This window comes from Panthera tigris, chromosome B4, assembly GCF_018350195.1.
Source record: "Panthera tigris isolate Pti1 chromosome B4, P.tigris_Pti1_mat1.1, whole genome shotgun sequence".
Classification (NCBI taxonomy): Eukaryota; Metazoa; Chordata; class Mammalia; order Carnivora; family Felidae; genus Panthera; species Panthera tigris.
The window spans coordinates 9,191,964-9,213,675 of record NC_056666.1 but is presented as its reverse complement, the minus strand read 5'-3'; the positions used below and the strand labels follow the sequence as shown (position 1 = coordinate 9,213,675).

Sequence of the window (21,712 nt, the reverse complement as noted above, 5' to 3'; positions counted from 1 at the left end):
CGACAGACCCCCTCACCATAAATCCCCACTTGAGCATATTTCTATATTGACATCTCCTTTCCCCAATTGTAATAGTTTCTTACTGAAATTTGTTTTTACCACTTTAACTATGGTTTGCCTGGTTTTCTGTAGCACCCCCAATGGTAGCCTTACCTTGAGTAAATTGAGCTTCTTTGGAGGCCCTCAGTTGTGTTGCAGCTGCCACAAGGGTCTTCTCAGACAAGAAGGTCCAAGTGGTTGGCCAGTTAGTCTTTAGCTCCTGTGTTTATGATTCTGCAGGCTTCTGACTGCACACAAGGAAAAGACTGAGGTGTAATAGTCCACTCTGTGGAACACTCCTCCTTCTGGGGCCCTTTTTCTTTCCAAGCCTTTGAGCTCACAGCTACTCAATGACCAGAGAGATTAAGCCTACTGACTCCTTCCCCTTGCCTCCCACCCCCACAATTTATATTAGCCCGAATTTAAAGGTATTTTAGACATCATCCAATCCATCCATCCAATCTACCACCATTTTACAAACGAGGCAACTGAAACTCAAGACTTTGTACTTGTACTCAGTGGCAGATTTAAGATTAGAAACTGACACCTTTTAAGTTCAATTTAGGGTTCTTTCTGCTACAATACATTGCCTCATAAAATTGACATTTTCTAATGGCTTATACTCTTTCGTTTTGTTGGTCTTTTATCCCTTGTCAATAGGCTGAATGGTCTTCAACGACATTTCTCATGAGAAAACGTATCCCTTTCTCAGTGACGCTGAAATAGGATCTATGATGTCAGACGTAAGTGAGTGAGTTCAATAGTGGTTCTCCTACTTCTACGTGATCGCTTACCCAATTTTACATGTGTTAAAGACAGATCGGAGATATTAATAGATAGTATTAATCACAAGTTATAAATGTGATATTGTAATATCCTGCATGAGTTGTTATACAAATGTTTGGATTAGTTGTTTGTATTTTAAATTTCAGACCTCATCAAAATACTTATAAAACAAAATTATAAAGAAAATCACCAGACTCTGAAGATAAAAGAGCCTGACTTACACAGTTTATGTTGGTTGATTGCTCCTAGGACAATCTCCTGCAAGTGTGATTGGATTTGCAAATGTCAGAGTTCAAAGTGAATACACCATGGCATTTACAATGTCTGTTATACAAAAAAGCTGAGCATACTAGCTATCAAGTCAAAGACGATGCAAGCTGGACTTTATTCTTGTTTTCTCTACATACACAGCAGTTTATATGGTACTGGATTTTGGTCCATTACTAACATGGGGTATTTTCAGATTTTGTAGTGACATTGTATTATATGATGAAACTCTTGTTACATTCTTTTTTCTTTTTTCCAAGAAAAACTCATCTTTAAATAATATTCAAAATGATTAGCATTGTTTTACAGATTATAAATGTCTACTACTCTGAGGAACATATTTAAAAAGTAAAGTTTCTCTTATTGCAAGCACTGTTATTTCTTCTTTCTTGCTTGCTTTTCTTTTCTTTTCTTTTTTTGGTATACATCTTGCCTTCAGCTAGTAATCCTCTTTTGAAATACCATGGAAACAAGCAAATATGCCTCATTAAACTTTCCTTGCAGGAGAAAAATTGAAAGAATTTTTAAATTGTAGAGTAGATAAAAATAAAACACATTTATTTTAAGGGTGATTAGATCGTCCTTTTAAATTCTTTAAAGAAAGGTACCAGAGTTGGCAGGGAAAAAAACAGACCATGTGTTTTCAAATTTGTGAAATTGTGACAATTTTAAAGAATGGACAATTTATTCTTTTGCTTGAATAAATACAGAAAATAATCACTCTCAATTATATTTCATACTTAGTACTAAGTGACATTTCAGATATATTGTGAAAGTAAAGTAGCCATTTCTGATAATGCACACATATAATTATGAGTGACATTAAAGAACTTCTCTATTAACAAGCTGTATTTGCACAATGCCTTTTGTTAAGAAAAACTGCCTTATTTACTCTTGTTCTACAGTATTCCATGAGTTAGGCAATGGGTATATTTCTTTGAAAGATGAGACCAGAAACAGCTGGGTGGTGAGTTTTTTCATAAAGTGAGTGAAACTCTCAGGGAGGTAGGGGCTATCAAATTCTTGAGTCTTTCAGTGGTCGAATAATAAAAGAAAACTCTTTTGCCTAAAGGACATTAGCTGTCCCTTACAGTTGAAACTAAAATTGACAAGTTCATTTCATATTAAGGGTTGACCCTTTCACACAGCTTGGAACTTGGGAATGAAAGAAAATATTAGCTTTTAGTAGTCTTAATTTATTCCCCCCACTATCAGAATAAGCCTAATGAATGGATCTGAGGTTGCAGGAACATCACCATTGCTCAGAATCTCCCTCTCATTTTTCTGCCAACTAGTATTGTATACTCTTAACTAAGGCAGTGACTATTAGGGACCTGTCTTGAATTAAACATCTAATCCTTGAAAAAGTGAATGATGTTTTTAATGGCACACTGTGAAGTGAAAGGAATTATTGATTTTTGTTGAGTTAGTATTTTGTAGATTGAAATCCACTTTAACAACACGAATCAATATATCTCTTTCATCTCACTGTTGTGGATTTTTTTTTTTCTCAACCATGGATGTAAATTCATTTAGCAACATGTTAATTTCCTATCTGTCTGGACTGAAAGGTTTCTATCTTAGTGATGTACTAATTGAGGCACCCAAAAGGTATACAGAAACCTCTGACAGATTAAGCAAACCCAAGTGTGTTAAGCTATTACAGGACAGGCCCAAAACGCGATCTGTGTGCAGCAATCCAACCTCTACAGCTAGACAAGGTGGTTATGCTTCAGCAACTGGTGGCTATTTCCTGGTAGTTATAGATGTGATTTTTGTCCTGTTTCTTATAAAAAGGGCATGGGGGTGTAGGGAGTAACCAGTCCTTTTGCTTGGTTATGAAATTCCTGTAGGGACTAAGGGCAGGCTGCCCCAAGATAAACCATTTTGGCATCAAGATCATTTTGAGTTAAAAAGCAATCAAAACCCAACAGATTCAGGAAAAGCTCCTCCCCAACAACTGCCTAAAAAGAATTTAGGTAGAGGACCTGCTCCAGGAAGAATTATCACCTTAGATTTGCCACATTATGATAGGAACCAGGTGGGCTGGATAGAGAGGAGCCCAAAAAGGCCACTTTGATCAAAGTCCTCTCTTTGTCCCATGGTTTCTTGAGTGGCCCAGTAAACATTTGTTCACTAAAACATTAACTCTTTTTCATTTTGCTGTGATTTGCATTTCTTCTCTTTGAAGTCCCAGGCCCCTACTCCCTTCTCCTTAGCTCAGAATGACGTATATACCTCATTTTCCCTGTCAAATTTCCATGTCTGTGTGGATTCCCTGTGTGTATGCTATTAAATTTGACTTTCTCCTCTTCATCTGTCTCATGTCAATTTGATTCTTAGTCCAGCGAGAAGGACCTAGAAGGAGACAGGAAATTCTTGCTCCCCAACATTCCTTATTAAATGACAATATGATACTATGAATAATTATATTAGATATAGTGCATGTGTTATTATGCATGAATACTTTTCTCCACTGATGATCAAATTTACATTGCTTTCCTTTCTTCATAAATTCAGAAATAGATTTCACTTCTTTTCAAGTATAGATGATATGAGGAAAAAAAAGTTCTGATTCTGCTTGTCATTTATTTTAAACTTGCAGGACATTTTCATCCTCAATTTTACAATCTAATGCCCAAGGGAGAACATCTATATTTTTAAAATTGTTGTGCTTGACACTGAAGTTTTGCCTTATAAATTTACTTACTTTCTTTTGTTCTGACATTTGTAAATGTAACAAGAGGCAGAGACATTAGAGCCTACCAGGATTTCCAGAAGAGGGGAAAAAACATCTTTATACCTATGTGCAAGGAAATGTGCCTTTATGTGGACTTCAAGTGGGAAGTTAGATGGTAAATAACATCCTATACTAATTTCAACATGGCATCATTTGAATAATTAACATAAGTTTTACAGAGTTGTTCAGATTCTTTCATTGGTATTTTACTTTCTACAATTTATTCACTGAAACACACTGCCATGCACATGCTGCACGGAGAGTTCAATTCATTTGTATTATATTTACTGACTTTAACAACAAAAAAATAAATCTGTTTACTCCATTTTGATTCTGAATCTCAAACATTACAACAAATTCAATGGGAAAAGAAATGTGAGGAACTAAGAAAGTTCAGAGAGAGATGGTGAGAATCAGGAAAGGTTTTATGAAGAAAGTGGTGCCCTAGCTAAGTATGGAAGCAACTAGCCAGGCAAATAGGAAGAGAAACTCATAGAGAACAGAGTGATTCACTTAGTGGAGGGAAACGGATACAAGGCAAGAAGGCATAAAGAAGCATAAGCTGGCAGAGGACGCTGGTTGGGGACTGGTTTCATATGATCTGACAGGATTCACAGGGAAGACCAGGGAAGCAATAGCAAGGACCTTGGATTCAGAGTATGGCTTCTTCCTATAAGTCTCATTCACCACATTTCTATCTGCCAAACACTCATATTTTAGCAACTGGCTATAGGGTCCTATCTTCTGCAGTTCTCTAAAGTCCCTCCTTTGAGATCCTGCCTTTTTTTGTTCAGACTTCCAGCATAACATGGCAGAAAAAGAAAGTCATCCAGAATATATCAAATCTGAGCTGTTTTGGATTAAATTCTTTGCCATTGAGATCTTCTCATGTCTGTATGTATGGAACTATTTCACTCTTTAACACTGCTTCATAGCATTCCATAGCATGGATTCATTTCCACAAAACTTCATTTATTGTCCATTTTTTTGCAGATGTTTATTTGTGATGTGATGCTTTTTCTTGTTCTTGAATTTCCTTAGTAATCAGGATAAAAATTCTTTTTGACATTTTTGTTATGTCTTCTGTTCTTTGCCTTCATATGTATACTTTATTCTCTACTGTGTATTTACATATTTATTAGTTTGTATGCCTTTTATATAAATTAACCAACATAAATTTATTAAATTTATATACCCACACTATTTTACCTCTGTTTTATATGATGTAAATATTTTTCCCCAGATGGTCCCTTATATTTTCACTTTATTGATGGCATATTTTGTTACAAAAGGTGTTTATATTTTGGTACCATCAAATGTATCTGATGATTAAGAATGAAAAAGTTATCAGTCTTCTCCTTATGGATCCATGTTGTGGATATCCCATATTTTCTTCGTAATAATTTCATGGTTTTATTTTTCTTACTTGTTTTGGTTTCCTTATTTTTCGATTTAGAACTAACTGGAATTTATTTTTGTCTTTGTAAAAAAAAAAAACAACAAAACCTCATAAAATTAGATTTTACCTCCCATCAATTGACCAATTGTTCTAACAGCCTTACTGACTAGGCTTTCTTCTTAGTAATTTGTAATGCCATCATTTTCATATTCCAAATTTCCACATATATTGTATCTAATTGTGGACTACCTGCTTTGGTCCAGGGATATATTTGTATAGTTATGCATAGATATTATACATATTTAGTACATCTAGTTTTATGATACATTTTCATATCTGATAGAGCAAGCATTCCCTTACTGTTTTTTGTTTTTCTTTTCAAAATCTTCTTGGCTGGTCTTCACATTTTAGTATCCCATACAAATTTTTGAGTTAGCTTTTCGAGTACTTGAAAAATTCCTTTTTAGATTTTTGAATTGAATTGTACAGTATTCTCAGGTTAATTTGAAAAGATTAAAATATTTCAAATATCAAGTCTACCAATCCATGAGCATTCTCTCCTTCCACATATTCAGATGCGGTTTCACGCCCTCTAGTCACATTATGTGCTGTTTTTTACAAAGGTCGTGCGCATTTTTTGATATGCGTATCCTTATGTATTTTTATAACTTTGTTACTGTTATGAATGATATGCTTTTTATGATTATATTTCTTATTGATTTACTGAAATATTGACAGCTATTTGGTTATTTTATATTGATCTTGTATATAGCCATGAAATTCTCCTTGCAAGTAGTTTGTAGACTAGAAAATCTATACATATACAATCATAGAAATGCCAGTTATATCTGTAAAATTGCCATTTAAAGTCTCATTCTCAGGGTTCCTGAGTGGCTCAGTTTGTCGAACATCCAACTCTTGATTTTGGCCCAGGTCACGATCCCAGGATCATGGGACTGAGCCCCATGTCAGGCTCTGTGCTGAGCATGAGGGCTGCTTAAGACCCTCTCTCTTTCTATATGTCTCTTCCCCACCCCTCTCCCCCTAAAAACCCATTTTCATGATCTTTAACTTTTGTAAATAAGTATAATACATAGTAACAATGATGAAAATAAACATCCTTTTCTTGTTCCTGACTATAAAGTGAAAGTTATGGTTTCCTTGTTTAGAATGCTATTTTCATACATTTCTGGTATGGCCGTTTTGCTGTTGACTACTAACACTTCTCATTCTGTGGCACAGTTGAGAAAAAATGTTTGTGACCTGTAATCATTCTTCCCTAAATGAATGGGTGCTTCCTGGATGCTGGAATAAAAAATCTAGTCTCAGAATCCGAGGCTGATGTCTCCCATGGCTACTATAGAAGGTTCAGGATGGTCTATAGGTATATTAAAAGAAGAAACTTTGTCTGACTGTTTTCAGCATCTGATACCTCAGATATCTCCCTCTCCATGACCTTACAAGCCTCCGTAAAAAAGAGAAGGATTAATGGCTTAAAAGACAGTGAATGGCCAGCACATTTTTAAACACTGTAACAGAATCTATGCTTAATTGGTTTTATTACGTCTTGTAAAAACCAAACCAAACCAAACCAAAACAGGAAGACTCTGTAATTGAAGAAAGGATTGTTGAAGCATTTTTACTTCCAAATTCAACTTAGATATACATTTATACAGCTCGCTAACTGTGACATAATTGTACATTCCAATCTATTCGTACTATTCAAGCTATCATTTAAGTTTTAATCATTTTCTCTGCAAACATGTTATCAGATATTCCCAAGTTGGATTAGTATTTGATAAATGACAAGAAAAATACTTGTGTATTTACATCTAGGGTTAGAATAAAAGAGGGAATGACTGTGGAGCATTCCAACACGTGGAGAAATTCAGCTCTACAAGAAGCTCTCTCTTTAGTTCCTATGACAATAAAGAGAAAGCCTGAAAGAATCTAGTGCCAGAAGACTGACAAAACTACAAGAGCAAAGGAAGGGCTTGTGTAAGAAAAAAGAAAAAAAAATCCAGAATTTCATTTACTGGCTCAAGTTGTTGGGGAATAAAATATCCATTTTTGTGACACATGGCTCAATAAAGACCTGGACTGAAGAGAAGTGGGAGCATGCATTTTAGTTCATGGGCACCAGGAATTTAAGTATGTAACCACCTTGGGTCGGGGAGCAGCAATCTGTCACAAGAACATGCTCTGAGTCAAGTTGCTTAAGAATTTTTTTTCAGGACCAACTGGTAAGTTAATAATATTTTAGATGGAATTTGACTCCAGAATTCTCCCAGAGAAATGAACTGCTTGACTGGAAACAAAAGACAAGACAAGTACCTGGTTTCTTAACTTCAAGAAACCATAAATATTGTGTTTGTTAGTCCAAGCATAGGTCTGACTACTAAGCAAATAACTCGAAAAAGGGATTTATTTATTTAGTTAGTCAGTCAGTCAGTCAGTCAGTCAGTCCTCGGACCTATGGAAAATCAACAGGACAAAGTACTCTAGTGGAAAGGGCATGGGGTTTTTAATCTCATTCCCATATAAGTTGATATAATGACTTGGGTATTTCACAATTCCCTTTCCTTCTGTGTCCCTTAGTTTTCTTAACTACAAAATGAATTCATGGACATGATATAAAACACACAAGAATTCTGTAGTGCAAGCCAGGCATCAAAAATACCAAATGCTCCACCTATATATAAACTAGTTGGTGTTGGTGACAGAGGGATGACGGATCTACCTGCTGGCTTCCTGGTCTTCCTCCAACTTTGAGACATTTCTCAATAAAATACAGGTCCCTGTGGTTCTCTCTCACCTTCTGAGATTCTGAGTTACGTGTCCTGTTGAGCGTTGTCCCTTGTCTCTAGTGTCCTCTTAAATGGGTGTGCTCTATAAGTAGCAGTTCAGGACCAAGCTTTCACTGACAATCCCCTGTTAAACTAGGTGGTCCTAGGATTATTCTTCCCACAAGCACTGCAATCCAGGCTGCTTCAAGTTTTGTGATGCTAGATACTGGCTGGAAATTTCAGTGGAGACTTGAAATGTAGCCCATTTTTAGATTCCTATGGGGAAAGCAAAACGAAAATTATTCAAGTTAACATTGAACCAGAAATATTTCCGACCCCTCACTAACCTCTGAAGGAATCCCTGCCTTTAGTACTAAAAGAGAGACGTAGTTGTCTAAATTTAAAGCTAGACTATATACTGCCTGAGGGAAGGTAACATATGTACCTTGTCGGTTTAAAAATGATTTGTTTCAAAAATCATTTCACTGAGGTGTAAATGACACACAAAAGTTGTACATATTTAATTCAGGCATCTTAATGAGTTTGGAGATAAGTATATATCCATGAAACTATCACCAATAATCTATGCCATAAAATAGCCATCAAACTCCGAAAGTTTCCTCCCACCTTCTCCTCCTCCTTCTTTTTCTTCTTTTTCTTGCTATTATTTGTTATTTTGTGATAGGAATACATAATATCTACCTTCTTAGCAAATTTTAAAGAATATAATGCAGTAACTATAGGAACTATGCTAGATGGTAAATCTCCAGGACTTATTCATCCTGCCTAACTAAAACTTTGTTCCCTTTGTCTAATACATCCTAATTTCTCCTTCCTCCCATCTCCTGGCAACAACCATTGTACTCTCTATTTTTATGAATTTGACTATTTTATATTTCTCACATAATTGGTATCGTATGGTATTTGTCTATCTGTGTCTGGCTTATTTCACTTAGCATAATGTCCTCCAGGTTCATCTACGTTGTTGCAAATGCAGGACAAAATAGAGTTTAAGTCAAAACTATCTTAAGAGACAAAGAAGGTCATTATATAATAACAAAGGGGTCAATTTACCAGGATGATATCACAATTATAAGCATATTTGCACCCAACATATCAGAGCGCTTGAGTATGTAAAGCAAACACTGACAAATCTGAAGGGAGAAATAGCCACACAATAATAGGAGGAGACTTCACTATCCCATTTTCAATAATGGATAGATTATTCAGGCAGAAAATCAATGAAGAAACAGCAGACCTTAGCAATATAGACCAAATGAACTTAACACATATCTACATTACATCCCATCTAATGGCAGCAGAATACACATTTTCTCTAGTGCATATGGGAAGTTCTTCAGGATAGAATCCATGCTATATCACAAAACAAGTTTTAATAAATTGAAGAAGACAAATAATTCCAAGTATCTTTTCCAACCATGACAAAATAAAACTAGAAAAAAAAGCATAAAAAGGACAATGGGAGATTAAACAACACACTATTGAACAACCATGGGATCAAAGAAGAAAATTGAGAGAGAAATTAGAAAATATTTTGAGACAAACAGAAACAAAATGCAACATACTAAAACTTATGAAGTACAGGAAAAATAGTATGAGTAGAGAAGTTCCTAGTGATAAATGCTTACTTTAAAAAACAAAGATCTCCAATACCTCAAGAAACTAGAAGAGGATGAACAAACTAAGCCCAAAGTTAGTGAACAGGAGAAAACAGTAAAGATTAGAGCAGAAATTTAAAAAAAAATTGAAAAACAACAGAAAAATCTATGACACTAAGAGTTTTTTTTTCCATATAAACAAAAGTTGACAAACCCTTACCTAGAATAACCAAGCAAAAAAGAGAAAAGACTCAAAGAAATAAAATCAGAAATAGAGGAGAAATTTCAAAGGATGCCACAGAAATTAAAAAAAAACAATTATAAAGGATGATTATGATTAATTATATGCCAAAATGGGACAATCTTGAAGAAATGAATAAATTCTTAAAAATATACAGTGTACTAAGACTGAAACAAGAATAGAAAGCATGAACAGATCGATAACAGACATTGAAGCAGTAATCAAAAGTCTCCCCCTAAAGTAAAGCTCAAGACCAGATGGCTTCACAGGTGATTTCTACCAAATATTTAAAGAATTAATATCAATTTTCCTAATCTTTTCCAAAAAATAGAGTATGAAGGAGAGTACTTCCAAACTCACTTTGGTACCAAAGGGAGACAAAACACCATAAGAAAAGAAAACTATCTCTTCCCAGTTCTTTAATCTAATCCCATTAGCTAATTTGCTCTGTTTTTGATGGGCCCACCGTTTCTGAAGGCCATAGTGTAGGTCGCCTATAATGCAATCTCATTATTCTCTCTAATTACCAGAAACTATGGTATGCAGTGTGTAAACGGTGTTTTAAATGACTGAAGGTGATGTCTATTCTCCTTTCCATCTCCAACACAGATGATTGGACCAGGAATAATAGGTGTCCAAAAGTATAAAATGCAGAGCCCTGGGGAGCCTGATTTGGAAAGTTGGTTCATGCTAATCAGATCCTCTCCTTCAGGAATGGAAACTCAGAGAGAACACACTTATGAGCTGTGGAATGTCTGGCTCCACTCAGTCACTGGTATGTGTAGTAACAGAAAGTCTGTCATTAAAGAGAGGTTATATGGAAAAGAAGGGAGATTTTTAGAAGGTAGGAGGAGATAATTTTTTTACATTGGGAAAAAGCCACAAAAATGTTTCCTGCTTGTGAAGAGTTCATAGAAAGATCTGGAAGAAAAAAATATAACTTAAAAATTGTACAGCAAGAATGAAGCTGGAACCTTACCTAATATCCAAAACAAAACAAAACAAAACAAAACAAAACAAACACTAAAAATCAAAGACCTAAATGTAAAACTTAGAACTCTTAAAAAAAAAAAAAAACATAGAGGAAAATTTCATAGCATTGGATTTGACAATGATATCATATATATGGCACCAAAGTGTAGGCAACAACAACAAAAATAGACAAAGTAGACTTCATGAAATTTTAAAAAGAAGTATATTAAAAAACAATATCACCAAAATAATAAGGCAACCCACAGAACGGGAAAAACATATTTTCAAATCATATCTGATAAGGAATTAAAATCTGGAATACATAGAGAACTCTTAAAATTCAACAAGTAAATAAAAACAACCCAGTTCAAAAATGGGCAAATGACTTTTCTCCAAAGAAGATATACAAATGGCCAATAAGCACATGAAAATATGTTAAACACTCCTAATCATTAGGGAAATGCAAAATCAAAACCACAATGACATATTACCTCATACCCATTAAAAAACAGAAAACAAAAAGCATTGGCAAGGATGTGGAAAAATTAGAATCCTTGTGTATTGTTGGTAGGAATAGAAAATGGTACAGCCATTGTAGAAAACAGGATGGTGATTCCTTAAAGATTTAAACATAAAATTACTATATGATCCAGCAATTCCATTTCTGGGTATATATCCAAAATAACCGAAATCAAGGTCTCAAAGATATATGTACATTAATTTTCATAATGGTATTATTCACAACAGTTAAAATGCAAAAGCCGCCCAAGTGTCCATTGACAGACTAATGGATAAGCAAAACATGGTATAAACATACAGTGGAATATTATTCAGCCTTAAAAAAAAAAGTTCTACTGTATGCTACCACATGAATGAAACTTGAGATAATTATGCTCATTGAAATAAGCCAGTCAGAAAAAAACAAATAGTGCATTTTTCCACTTATATAAGGTACTTATAGGAGCCAAATTCATGGAGAACCAAAGCAGAATAATGGTTTTCAGAAGCTGGGGGGCAGGTAGGGAAAATGGGGAGTTAGTGTTTTAAGGATATAAAGTTTCAGTTTTACAAGATGAAAAGAGTTCTGGGGATGGATGGTGGTGATGGTTGCACAACACTATTAATGCATGTAATACCACTATACTGCACCCTTAAAAATGCTTAAGATGGTATTTTTTTTTATTTAAGAGAGAGAGAGAGAGATAGAGAGAGAGAGAGAGAGAGAACATCAAGGAGAGGGGCAGAAAGAGACAGAGAATGAATCCCTGTGCTCAGCGCAGAGCCCGACAGAGGGCTCGAGCCAAAATCAAGAGTCGCACACTCAACCGACCGAATCACGCAGGGGCCCCTAGATGGTAAATTTTATGTTATGTTTACTACATCACAATAAAAAAGCTGGAAATAAAATATTATACTGCAGGCAACTAATACTAAGATTGAATGATAGGTGGTTTGGGAGTATGTAGGTGGGACATTTTAATCAAGGGAGGGATGGGGTGGAGTTGATTACTGGCCTTGGAAAATCCAGAAAGAAGAGCTGTTGTCCTAAACCCCACTTAACCCCAAGTTAACCTCAAGTTAACTCTGCAGATGTTTGCCTTTGCTGTGTTTCTATGAAATGCTACATGACAATTATTATTGTCAACTTCAGGGGGATTATCAATGAGAAGAATATGCTTCTAATCCTTATTTCATTTACCACAGAATAATGGGATCAGATCGCATGTGATCTGCCTCATGGCCCTCGGCACATGGTTTCCTATAACGAAAGGAACAGCTAGAAGAAACCTTAGTGATGATTTAGTCTAAATGGAAAACTAAATATTTAGCCAAGGTCACTGAGTTATTTGAGAGCTGGATGTGTGAAGCCAATTCCGTTGCCCTAGGTTACACAGGCTTCATAGATATGGTATATACAGCTCATGGACTGATGGTAAGATGTTACTTCTAGACACAAGTTATTCTTTTTTTAAATGTTTATTTATTTTGAGAGAGAGAGAGAGAGAGAGAGAGAGAGACAGACAGACAGACAGGCAGAGAGAATCCCAACCAGGCTCCTTCTGTTAGCACAAAGCCTGATGCGGGGCTCCATCTCATGAATCATGAGATCATTACCTGAGATGAGATCAAGAGTCAGATGCTTAACCAGCTGAACCACCCAGGTGCCTCAAGACACAACTATTCTTGCAGATATTTGAGAGCAAATCTTGGTGATATATGTGACTCTGCCACTGACATATCTGGGAATTAGCAAATTAATGAGTCAGGTCTGACAAAAGTAAAGTGTTGGTCTTGATGGGGTAATGTTAAACAAATGTAGGAGTCAAATTAGTGTGGTAAAAAATAGGGGTTCTCTGAATAGTGATGACTTAGGATATCAATGGTGCCCATGAAATGACATAACCAATTTCTCTACTCACTAGGCCATAGTGAGTAACCCAATCTATCACTGAATGTTGTGCTCTCTGATTTGATCTACTTCTCAAAATGTTACTGACATCAAAGTTAGCCCCTAGCTTTTCATGAGATACCTGTGTAAAAACTATTCACTCTTATTCACATATGAGCAAATATTCTATTCTTCTGGAAGATATGTCATTTAAAAATCTTAAATAGATTCTTCTATAAAAACCAGAATTGCTGCTTCAGGATATATTAGAGTCTTTGATATTATTACTTGTGTAGAGAATGCATTTTTCATAAAATATCATAGAATGGAGCTGGTTTTCATCTATACCTGGAATGACAGAGAGCATATGAGTATGATGCATATATTAATATATGAGTGTATGGCACACTATAATATGCTTCATCAAAATTTAGCCACTTATTCTTTAAAAACCTGATCAAAGCAAATGGAAACAGGGACAAATTAGAGAAAAGAATAAAAGAGGAAAAAAATATACCAAGAACATTGTTTCTGGACATTTCTACCAGTTATTAAATTAAAAAAAACACTGATAGAGGGCCTGGGTGACTCAGTCCATTGGGCGTCCAACTTTAGCCGAGGTCATGATCTCACACTCCTCGAGTTCGAGCCCCACGTAGGGCTCTGTGCTGACAGCTCGGAGCCTGGAGCCTGCTTCAGATTCTGTGTCTCCCTCACTCTGCCCCTTCCCCATTCATGCTCTGTCTCTCTCTCTCTCCTTCAAAAATAAGCATACATTAAAAAAATATTTAAAAAAACACACTGGTATTATTTCTTTTTATCTCTGTGTCATCTTTTCTTTAGTCTCCACATGATTTCTATAGATCGTATATCCTGTTACTACTATACTCAGAGATAGTGTGTATTTGAATAATCCAGGTTTGAGGAGTAAAGAAATATATTGGTAATAGCACAAGGCAAGATTTGGACAGATGGAATGAATGGAAAGGGTTTGGCAGGGATGAGGAGAACAAGGAGGGAAAGGGAGGGAGAGAGAGACAAAAGAGAGAAACAAAGGGAGGGGAGGCAAGAGAGAGAGAGAGAGAGGGAAGGGAAGGGAAGGGAAGGGAAGGGAAGGGAAGGGAAGGGAAGGGAAGGGAAGGGAAGGGAAGGAAAGGGAAGGGAAGGAAATACGTGATCAGTAAAATTTATCTTCTGCCACCCAGTCCCCAGTGTAAGCGTGAAGAATCTTAATTACTAGAAACTGAGATGTATACAGAAGGTTGAAAGTGTTCTTCTCCAGGGACACTGACAATTATTTTAACTTATTTACTTTGGTACCACTTTTAATTAATTAATTAATTAATTTAATATATGAAATTTATTGTCAAATTGTTTTCCATACAACACCCAGTGCTCATCCCAAAAGGTGCCCTCCTCAATACCCATCACCCACCGTCCCCTCCCTCCCACCCCCCATCAACCATCAGTTTGTTCTCAGTTTTTAACAGTCTCTTATGCTTTGGCTCTCTCCCACTCTAACCTCTTTTTTTTTTTTTTCCTTCCCCTCCCCCATGGGTTTCTGTTAAGTTTCTCAGGATCCACATAAGAGTGAAACCATATGGTATCTGTCTTTCTCTGTATGGCTTATTTCACTTAGCATCACACTCTCCAGTTCCATCCACGTTGCTACAAAAGGCCATATTTCATTCTTTCTCATTGCCACGTAGTATTCCATTGTGTATATAAACCACAATTTCTTTATCCATTCATCAGTTGATGGACATTTAGGCTCTTTCCATAATTTGGCTATTGTTGAGAGTGCTGCTATAAACATTGGGGTACAAGTGCCCCTATGCATCAGTACTCCTGTATCCCTTGGATAAATTCCTAGCAGTGCTATTGCTGGGTCATAGGGTAGGTCTATTTTTAATTTTCTGAGGAACCTCCACACAAAATGGATAAAGGACCTGAATGTGAGACAGGAAACCATCAAAACCCTAGAGGAGAAAGCAGGAAAAGACCTCTCTGACCTCAGCCGTAGCAATCTCTTACTCGACACATCCCCAAAGGCAAGGGAATTAAAAGCAAAAGTGAACTACTGGGACCTTATGAAGATAAAAAGCTTCTGCACAGCAAAGGAAACAACCAACAAAACTAAAAGGCAACCAACGGAATGGGAAAAGATATTTGCAAATAACATATCGGACAAAGGACTAGTATCCAAAATCTATAAAGAGCTCACCATACTCCACACCCGAAAAACAAATAACCCCGTGAAGAAATGGGCAGAACACATGAATAGACACTTCTCTAAAGAAGACATCCGGATGGCCAACAGGCACATGAAAAGATGTTCAACGTCGCTCCTTATCAGGGAAATACAAATCAAAACCACACTCAGATATCACCTCACGCCAGTCAGAGTGGCCAAAATGAACAAATCAGGAGACTATAGATGCTGGAGAGGATGTGGAGAAATGGGAACCCTCTTGCACTGTTGGTGGGAATGGAAATTGGTGCAGCCGCTCTGGGACCACTTTTAATTTAAATAGTAGCTGTTTGAATTCACAAGCTGTACAAAGATTCACATTCAAGTGAGGGCTACTAACGTATAACAATGGGTTTACAGTTATTTTGTACCTGAAAGAAGAAAAAAAAAAGAAAAACATCATTTCTGTGACTTTAGGAGAGAAAGCACTGCAGTAAGCCTTTGAGAAATGCCAAATAATACACTAAACCTATATTTGCGTTTCATGTTTATGCAATATCTTTTGCAGGTGTAGTAAAATATTTTGCAATACAAAATTGGAGCATTTTAAGTATTGAGTGTCAATCTAAAACTCCTCTTCTTGAAACAGAGGTATATTTCCCTGTCATTTTAGCTTCAACTCCATGATTTTTCATAGTCGTGAATTCATTTTTTTCAACATAGTTTATTTGCCTATCATTTATCTACCATCTACCATGTGTTTTTCTAAGTGTTGGCATAGAGTAGATTTTAATATAGACAGTGTCCTTATTCTCATGGAGTTCATAGTGTTGGAAGATGTAGGTCATGTAAGCACCTACTGTATACAATACATCCTAAATGGTATAAGAATTAAAAAAAAAAAGAATATTTAAATCATATAGCAAAGTCTTTAGCAGTCATTTCTTTGAGCCTTCCATTGGAAAGGAAAAGAATTGGTTTTAGATTATCCTTTGTAAATAGCTATCATTCATTTCTGCTTAAATATATTAACAATAAGTAGCTCACTAACTTGTATGTGACATATCATTTCTTGTTTAGTTCTATTTAGAAGATGTTCATCATATATTTATGGTAGACTGTTGGTTGCCCCAATATCCACTCTCTTCTGACTTTACAGGAATAGAGACTTAACTGATATACGGTTCTATAGCCGAATACTCTATTTCTTAATCTGTTTCAGCAAGGTGTGTCCATTTGACTAAGTTCTAGGCAAATAAACAAAGGATAAATAATATATGCTCTGTCTTGCCATTAAAACAATTAGAGGTGTATTGTCCTGTACTCTTCACTCCTTACTGTTGGCTAGAAATCTCAAGGACTGAAGGAACTATTTTGGCTCTGGAATTCAACTCACATATTCAAGATGACAGGAGTGTCCCTTCAGTTGGAACATTTACTTGAGGTGAAAGAGAAATAAACTTTTTCTTATTCAATCTACTATGTTTATCATGTCTCTGTTACAGCAGCTTAGAGTGTACCCCCAACAAATACAACAATCACCTTGTACTAGCATAGACAGGCTGATTTCCTTTCATAGGCTAGTCTTTTAAATATTTTACAACAGCTATAAAATCCCCTCTTTACTTAAAGCATTTCACAAGTATTCATTGAGTACTTACTACTGCAGGGAATGATGTTAGGAACTGAGAAGTGGTGGGGGAGGGGTGGTGGGAAGAGGGAGGTTAAGTTGTCAGAGCCTCTGAGTACAGCTGTGAGAACGTCCCAGCCAGGTCAAATAGAGCCCCAGAGGAAAGATGGTCCATTGTGAATGTTGTGGTGGATTTCAAAGTTGTCGGTTAACTAGTTCCTCATAGCAGGTTTTTCTTTTTTCCCTTCCTTCCTTCCCTCCTTTCTTTCTTTCTTTTCTTGTTTCTTTTCCAGAGAAGGAGATCTTAAGAGCACACTCCTATGGCTTCCAAATGTGTGGGTTATGTTAATAATGTAGATAGCACTGTAGGATATTCTCTGACACTCAAAAAGTTTGAATACTTTTTTTTCTAGAATTTTTACTTTATTATAATCAAATAGTAAATATTAACTACTATAGGAAGAGAGAGAAAGAGCTTTAGAAGCAATGAGACACAGTCTCTTGCTTTAAGCTTATATTCTAGACAGTAAAAAAATGATATATAATTTTTAAAAGTTATAAGATTCATTTCTACTTATTGGCAGAAATACCGACTTGCGGAATGGTAATGAAAGAAACATTCACAAATGAAAATGTGGTTGAGAAATGATAAGAACACAGTGAGCTTCAGTATGGAAATCACAATTGCAAGAAAAGTTGTGGAACAATGAACAGACCAGAAGTTAGGGCAAAAGTGGAATGGTTCCTTCCCCACAGATGAAGGATGGATGAATTATGACCCCCAAGGATTTTAAATATAGCCAAGAAAGAAGAAAAGGCAAAGGCAAAGACAAGAACAGAGAGGGAACTCAAATACAATGTCATGAGCTTGAATTGAAGTTTTGGTGCTCTAGCGTTATATAAGATTCAGATCCACATTGAAGGAGGCTGTGACTCGGGTGTTGTCACAAAGTCCTTAAGGTTTTAGGAGATGGGAGTTGTAACTAAGCACTTCATAAAGCTACGATCCCATAAAGCTAGGCCATAAAAAGCAAGCTAGAAAAATAGCTCTCACTAGCCCAGAGGCGTAGTAATAATGCTTGCTACCTGCCTTTGGATTTTCACACAAAATAAAGATGAACGAATAATGATTTAAAAAATTATTTCATGTGAATAAAAAAACCCAGCCTATGGGCGCTACAATTATGATACCTTCATATTGACGTCAGCATGGCAATCCCAAGTTAACTGTCAATATGCCATCAAGGGTGGAGAAATGTCATATGTAAAGTCCTGTCAGGAATAAGCCAAAATTATTCTGAGAAGATACATTAATGCCCTAGAGCACATGGAGCTCCCAAAGAAAAATATGAATCCCTATTGAAGATGAACTTACGATTAAATTAAAGCCATGTAAGGAAAACATCTACCACAAAGAAAAATGAACAGACATAATAAGCAAGAAATTTTAAACCCCAAGATCTAGAAGTAGAATATCTGAAAGAGAATATTAGAAGCATAAGTTTGTTAGCTCTAAAAGGGATGGAAGTCATACTATGAGAGACAGGGGTGCCTGGGTGGCTCAGTCACTTGAATGACTGACTTCAGCTCAGGTCATGATCTTGCAGTCTGTGAGTTCAAGCCCCACGTCAGGCTCTGCGCTGACAGCTCAGAGCCTGGAGCCTACTTTGGATTCTGTGTCTCCCTCTGTCTCTGCCCCTCCCCTGCTCATGCTCTGTCTCTCTCTCTTTCAAAAATAAACATTAAAAAAAATTAAGAATGAGACATAAAAGGTCATAAATGAAAAAAATGGAGCATCAAGAAATGGAGTCATTGAAGTTTTAAGACAAATTTAAAATTAATTAAATAAAATAAATGGATTATTTAAGGATCAGAGTACACACAGTCAAAGATGTTTGTGAGCTTGGAGACAGATATAAGCAAAATATCGAGAATAATCATAGAAATAAAATGGAAAACATAAAAATATGGTTGAGAAACAGGTAGCATGAAATAAGAAGGCCAGGTGTTTGCTTATATAGAGTTCTGATGAAGTATCTGAAGATAATAGATAATATTCAAAGGTATGAGATTTTTCCAGTATTGAATCCAGCAAAATATTTTCTTTAATTCCACATGAAAATATAGTTTTTATAGAAATGCATTCAAATATTAGAAAACTATATAATGTAATTCACCACATCAACAGGTCAAATGGGAAATATTTGATCATGTAAACAGATACAGAAAGATCATTTGATAAACTTAATGATCAATTCATAAGAATCAGCTTCTTAGTACACTAGAAAAAAAGACAACTGTCTTACCCTGATAGAGTGTATGTATCAAAATCAACCTTAATTACAATACATGAGAAGTCGTCTGACCAAATGAATTAAAAAAAAAAACTTTTATATACAGAAAACAAACTGAGAGTGATGGGGGTAGGGGGTAAAAGAGTGATGGGCATTGAGGAGGGCACTTGTTGGTTGGGATGAGCACTGGGTGTTGTATGTAAGTGATAAATCATGGGTATCTACGCCCCAAACCAAGAGCACACTGTATATACTGGATGTTAGCTAACTTGACAATAAATTTTATATAATAAAATAAAAATAAAATGAAAAATAAAAAAAAATGATTCCTATCATTATGTTTACTCAAAATTGTGCTGAAAGTCTCAGATAATACAATGAGAGAAAAAAGTAAAGGAAGTAAAAGGCTGAAGAATTTGAAAAGAAGAATCTAAACTTATTATTAATAGGGCATTGTCTAGATAGAAAATTCAAAAGAGTATGTGTAAAATATAGAAGTAATAAGAGTTCAGTAAGATTGCCAGGTAAAGATCAGCCTACATAGATCAATATTGTTCTAATATATCAGCACAATCCATTTAAAAATAGAACTTAAGAAATCCCCTTCTCAATAAGCACAAAACCACATAAAGCATAATCTAACCCAAATACTCTAGATGTTTATGAAAAGGACATAAAGTATTATGTTCAAGGATGGAAAGATCCTGTACCATAAGGATGATGCTTCTTTCAAAATTTATAGGTGTGATGCAGTACCAATTATTATTGGTTATACTTTTCGGGAACTTGGCAAACTGATTAAAATGTATGTGATATTGCTTTAGGGGTAAACAGACGAGTGGAGAAGAGTGGGCTCACAAACAGACTCAAACATATAAGGTACTTTGTAATATTACCACATGAGACATAAATCTTCTTTGCCTTCTCAGATTTCCCTGATCTTTCTCTCTTGATTGGCTACTGGGTACCCTCTCAGCACCAGTTGGTTGCTTTAATAGAGTAATGGAGCACACTGGAGTAACAGAAAAACAGCCGGCTGTGGAGCGTGGAATATGGCTTTGTGAGAACAGGCAGAGGGTTAGAAATGGAGCCCAGGTGTGCAGGAGCAGCTGGCTCCCTGTGTCGTGCCCAGTGACCAATGGAACCACAGAAGAGGGAAGCAGACAGGCAGATGCATTTCCTCCCGTGCTTCCTCCCTCCCTCCCTCTCTCTCTGTCTCTCTCTCTCCTGGACAAATCTAAGGTAATCCATACTGTAGTTTTGCCAGAGGATCCTGGAGGGAGCCCTGTGTCTGCAGCCAGCACCCTTGGAAGCAGCAGAGACACGGGGTGAACTTCTTTCACATCGTTCCCTACATCGCTTTCATTTTTTCCTCACCCTTATTACTTCAGCTTGCATTTTGCGAATGCAGTATTAGCCCTCAATCTTGGCCTAGAACTTGCTTTCTAGAAAACCTTGCCTGAGAAGCTGCAGGTGGTATTACAATACAGCATTTTAAGGACACAACAATTTAATAAATGTGTTTGAGGGGAAAGTGGATTCTTACGTCACACCAAACCAAAAAAAAAAAAAAGTTCTAAGTAGTTTAGAGGCTAATTACGAAAAGCAAACATGTAGAGTCTGAGAAATAAAACACAAGAAATTATCTTTCATTAAGTCAGATTAAGGAATATTTCCTGAATAAGCCTTAAAAGGTAAAGCTTAAAGAAAAATATAGACTCATTTGATCCATTAATAGTATATACTTAAATATACATAGGTGGAGAGGTGGATATAATATTTGGTTTAAAAAAAGATTAGACAAAAAACTGTTATTACATAGGACATATAGAGAAATTATCTAAATCAAACAAAGCAAATGAGTGCCCATGTACTGTGTTAGTACTGAAAATATTAAGGGGTGCCTGGGTGGCTCAGGAGGTTAGGCTCATCTGACGTTGGCTCAGGTCATGGTCTCACAGTTTGTGAGTTCAAGCCTTGCGTTGGGCTCTGTGCTGACAGCTCAGAGTCTGGAGCCTGCTTCGGATTCTGTGTCTCCCCCTCTCTCTGCCCCTTCCCTGCTTGTGCTCTCTCTTTCTCAAAAATAAATAAAAGTTAAAAAAAAATTTTAATTAAAAAAAAAAGAAAATATTGAAAAGAGCCCAGATTCTGCATGTATTCTGATGGCAGTGTTAAAATGACGACCTACAGGACTGGATGTGGTACAAAATAAAGGAAGGAACCAAAGGTGGTTGTGATGTTTTTGGCCCCAGTGATTTAAAATATGGTTGCCATCAACTGATTCAGAAGACTCTCAGGGGAGCAAATGTATGGGAGATCAACATTGTATGTTTGGACATATAAAATTATAGGTGTCAAT

The 21,712-nt window shown here is 36.1% G+C and overlaps 1 long non-coding RNA gene across 1 annotated transcript in view; it reads right to left on the bottom strand.

The window, feature by feature from the left end:
- Window positions 1-159: 159 nt before the first annotated feature.
- The window catches only part of LOC122240561, a 307,096-nt gene continuing 285,543 nt past the window's right edge, over window positions 160-21,712 (bottom strand). The window contains exons 2-3 of the long non-coding RNA XR_006220341.1: window positions 8,047-8,293; window positions 160-287 (exon numbers count right to left, since the gene is read on the bottom strand). This is a non-coding gene — a long non-coding RNA (uncharacterized LOC122240561). The remainder of the gene's footprint in view (window positions 288-8,046; window positions 8,294-21,712) is intronic.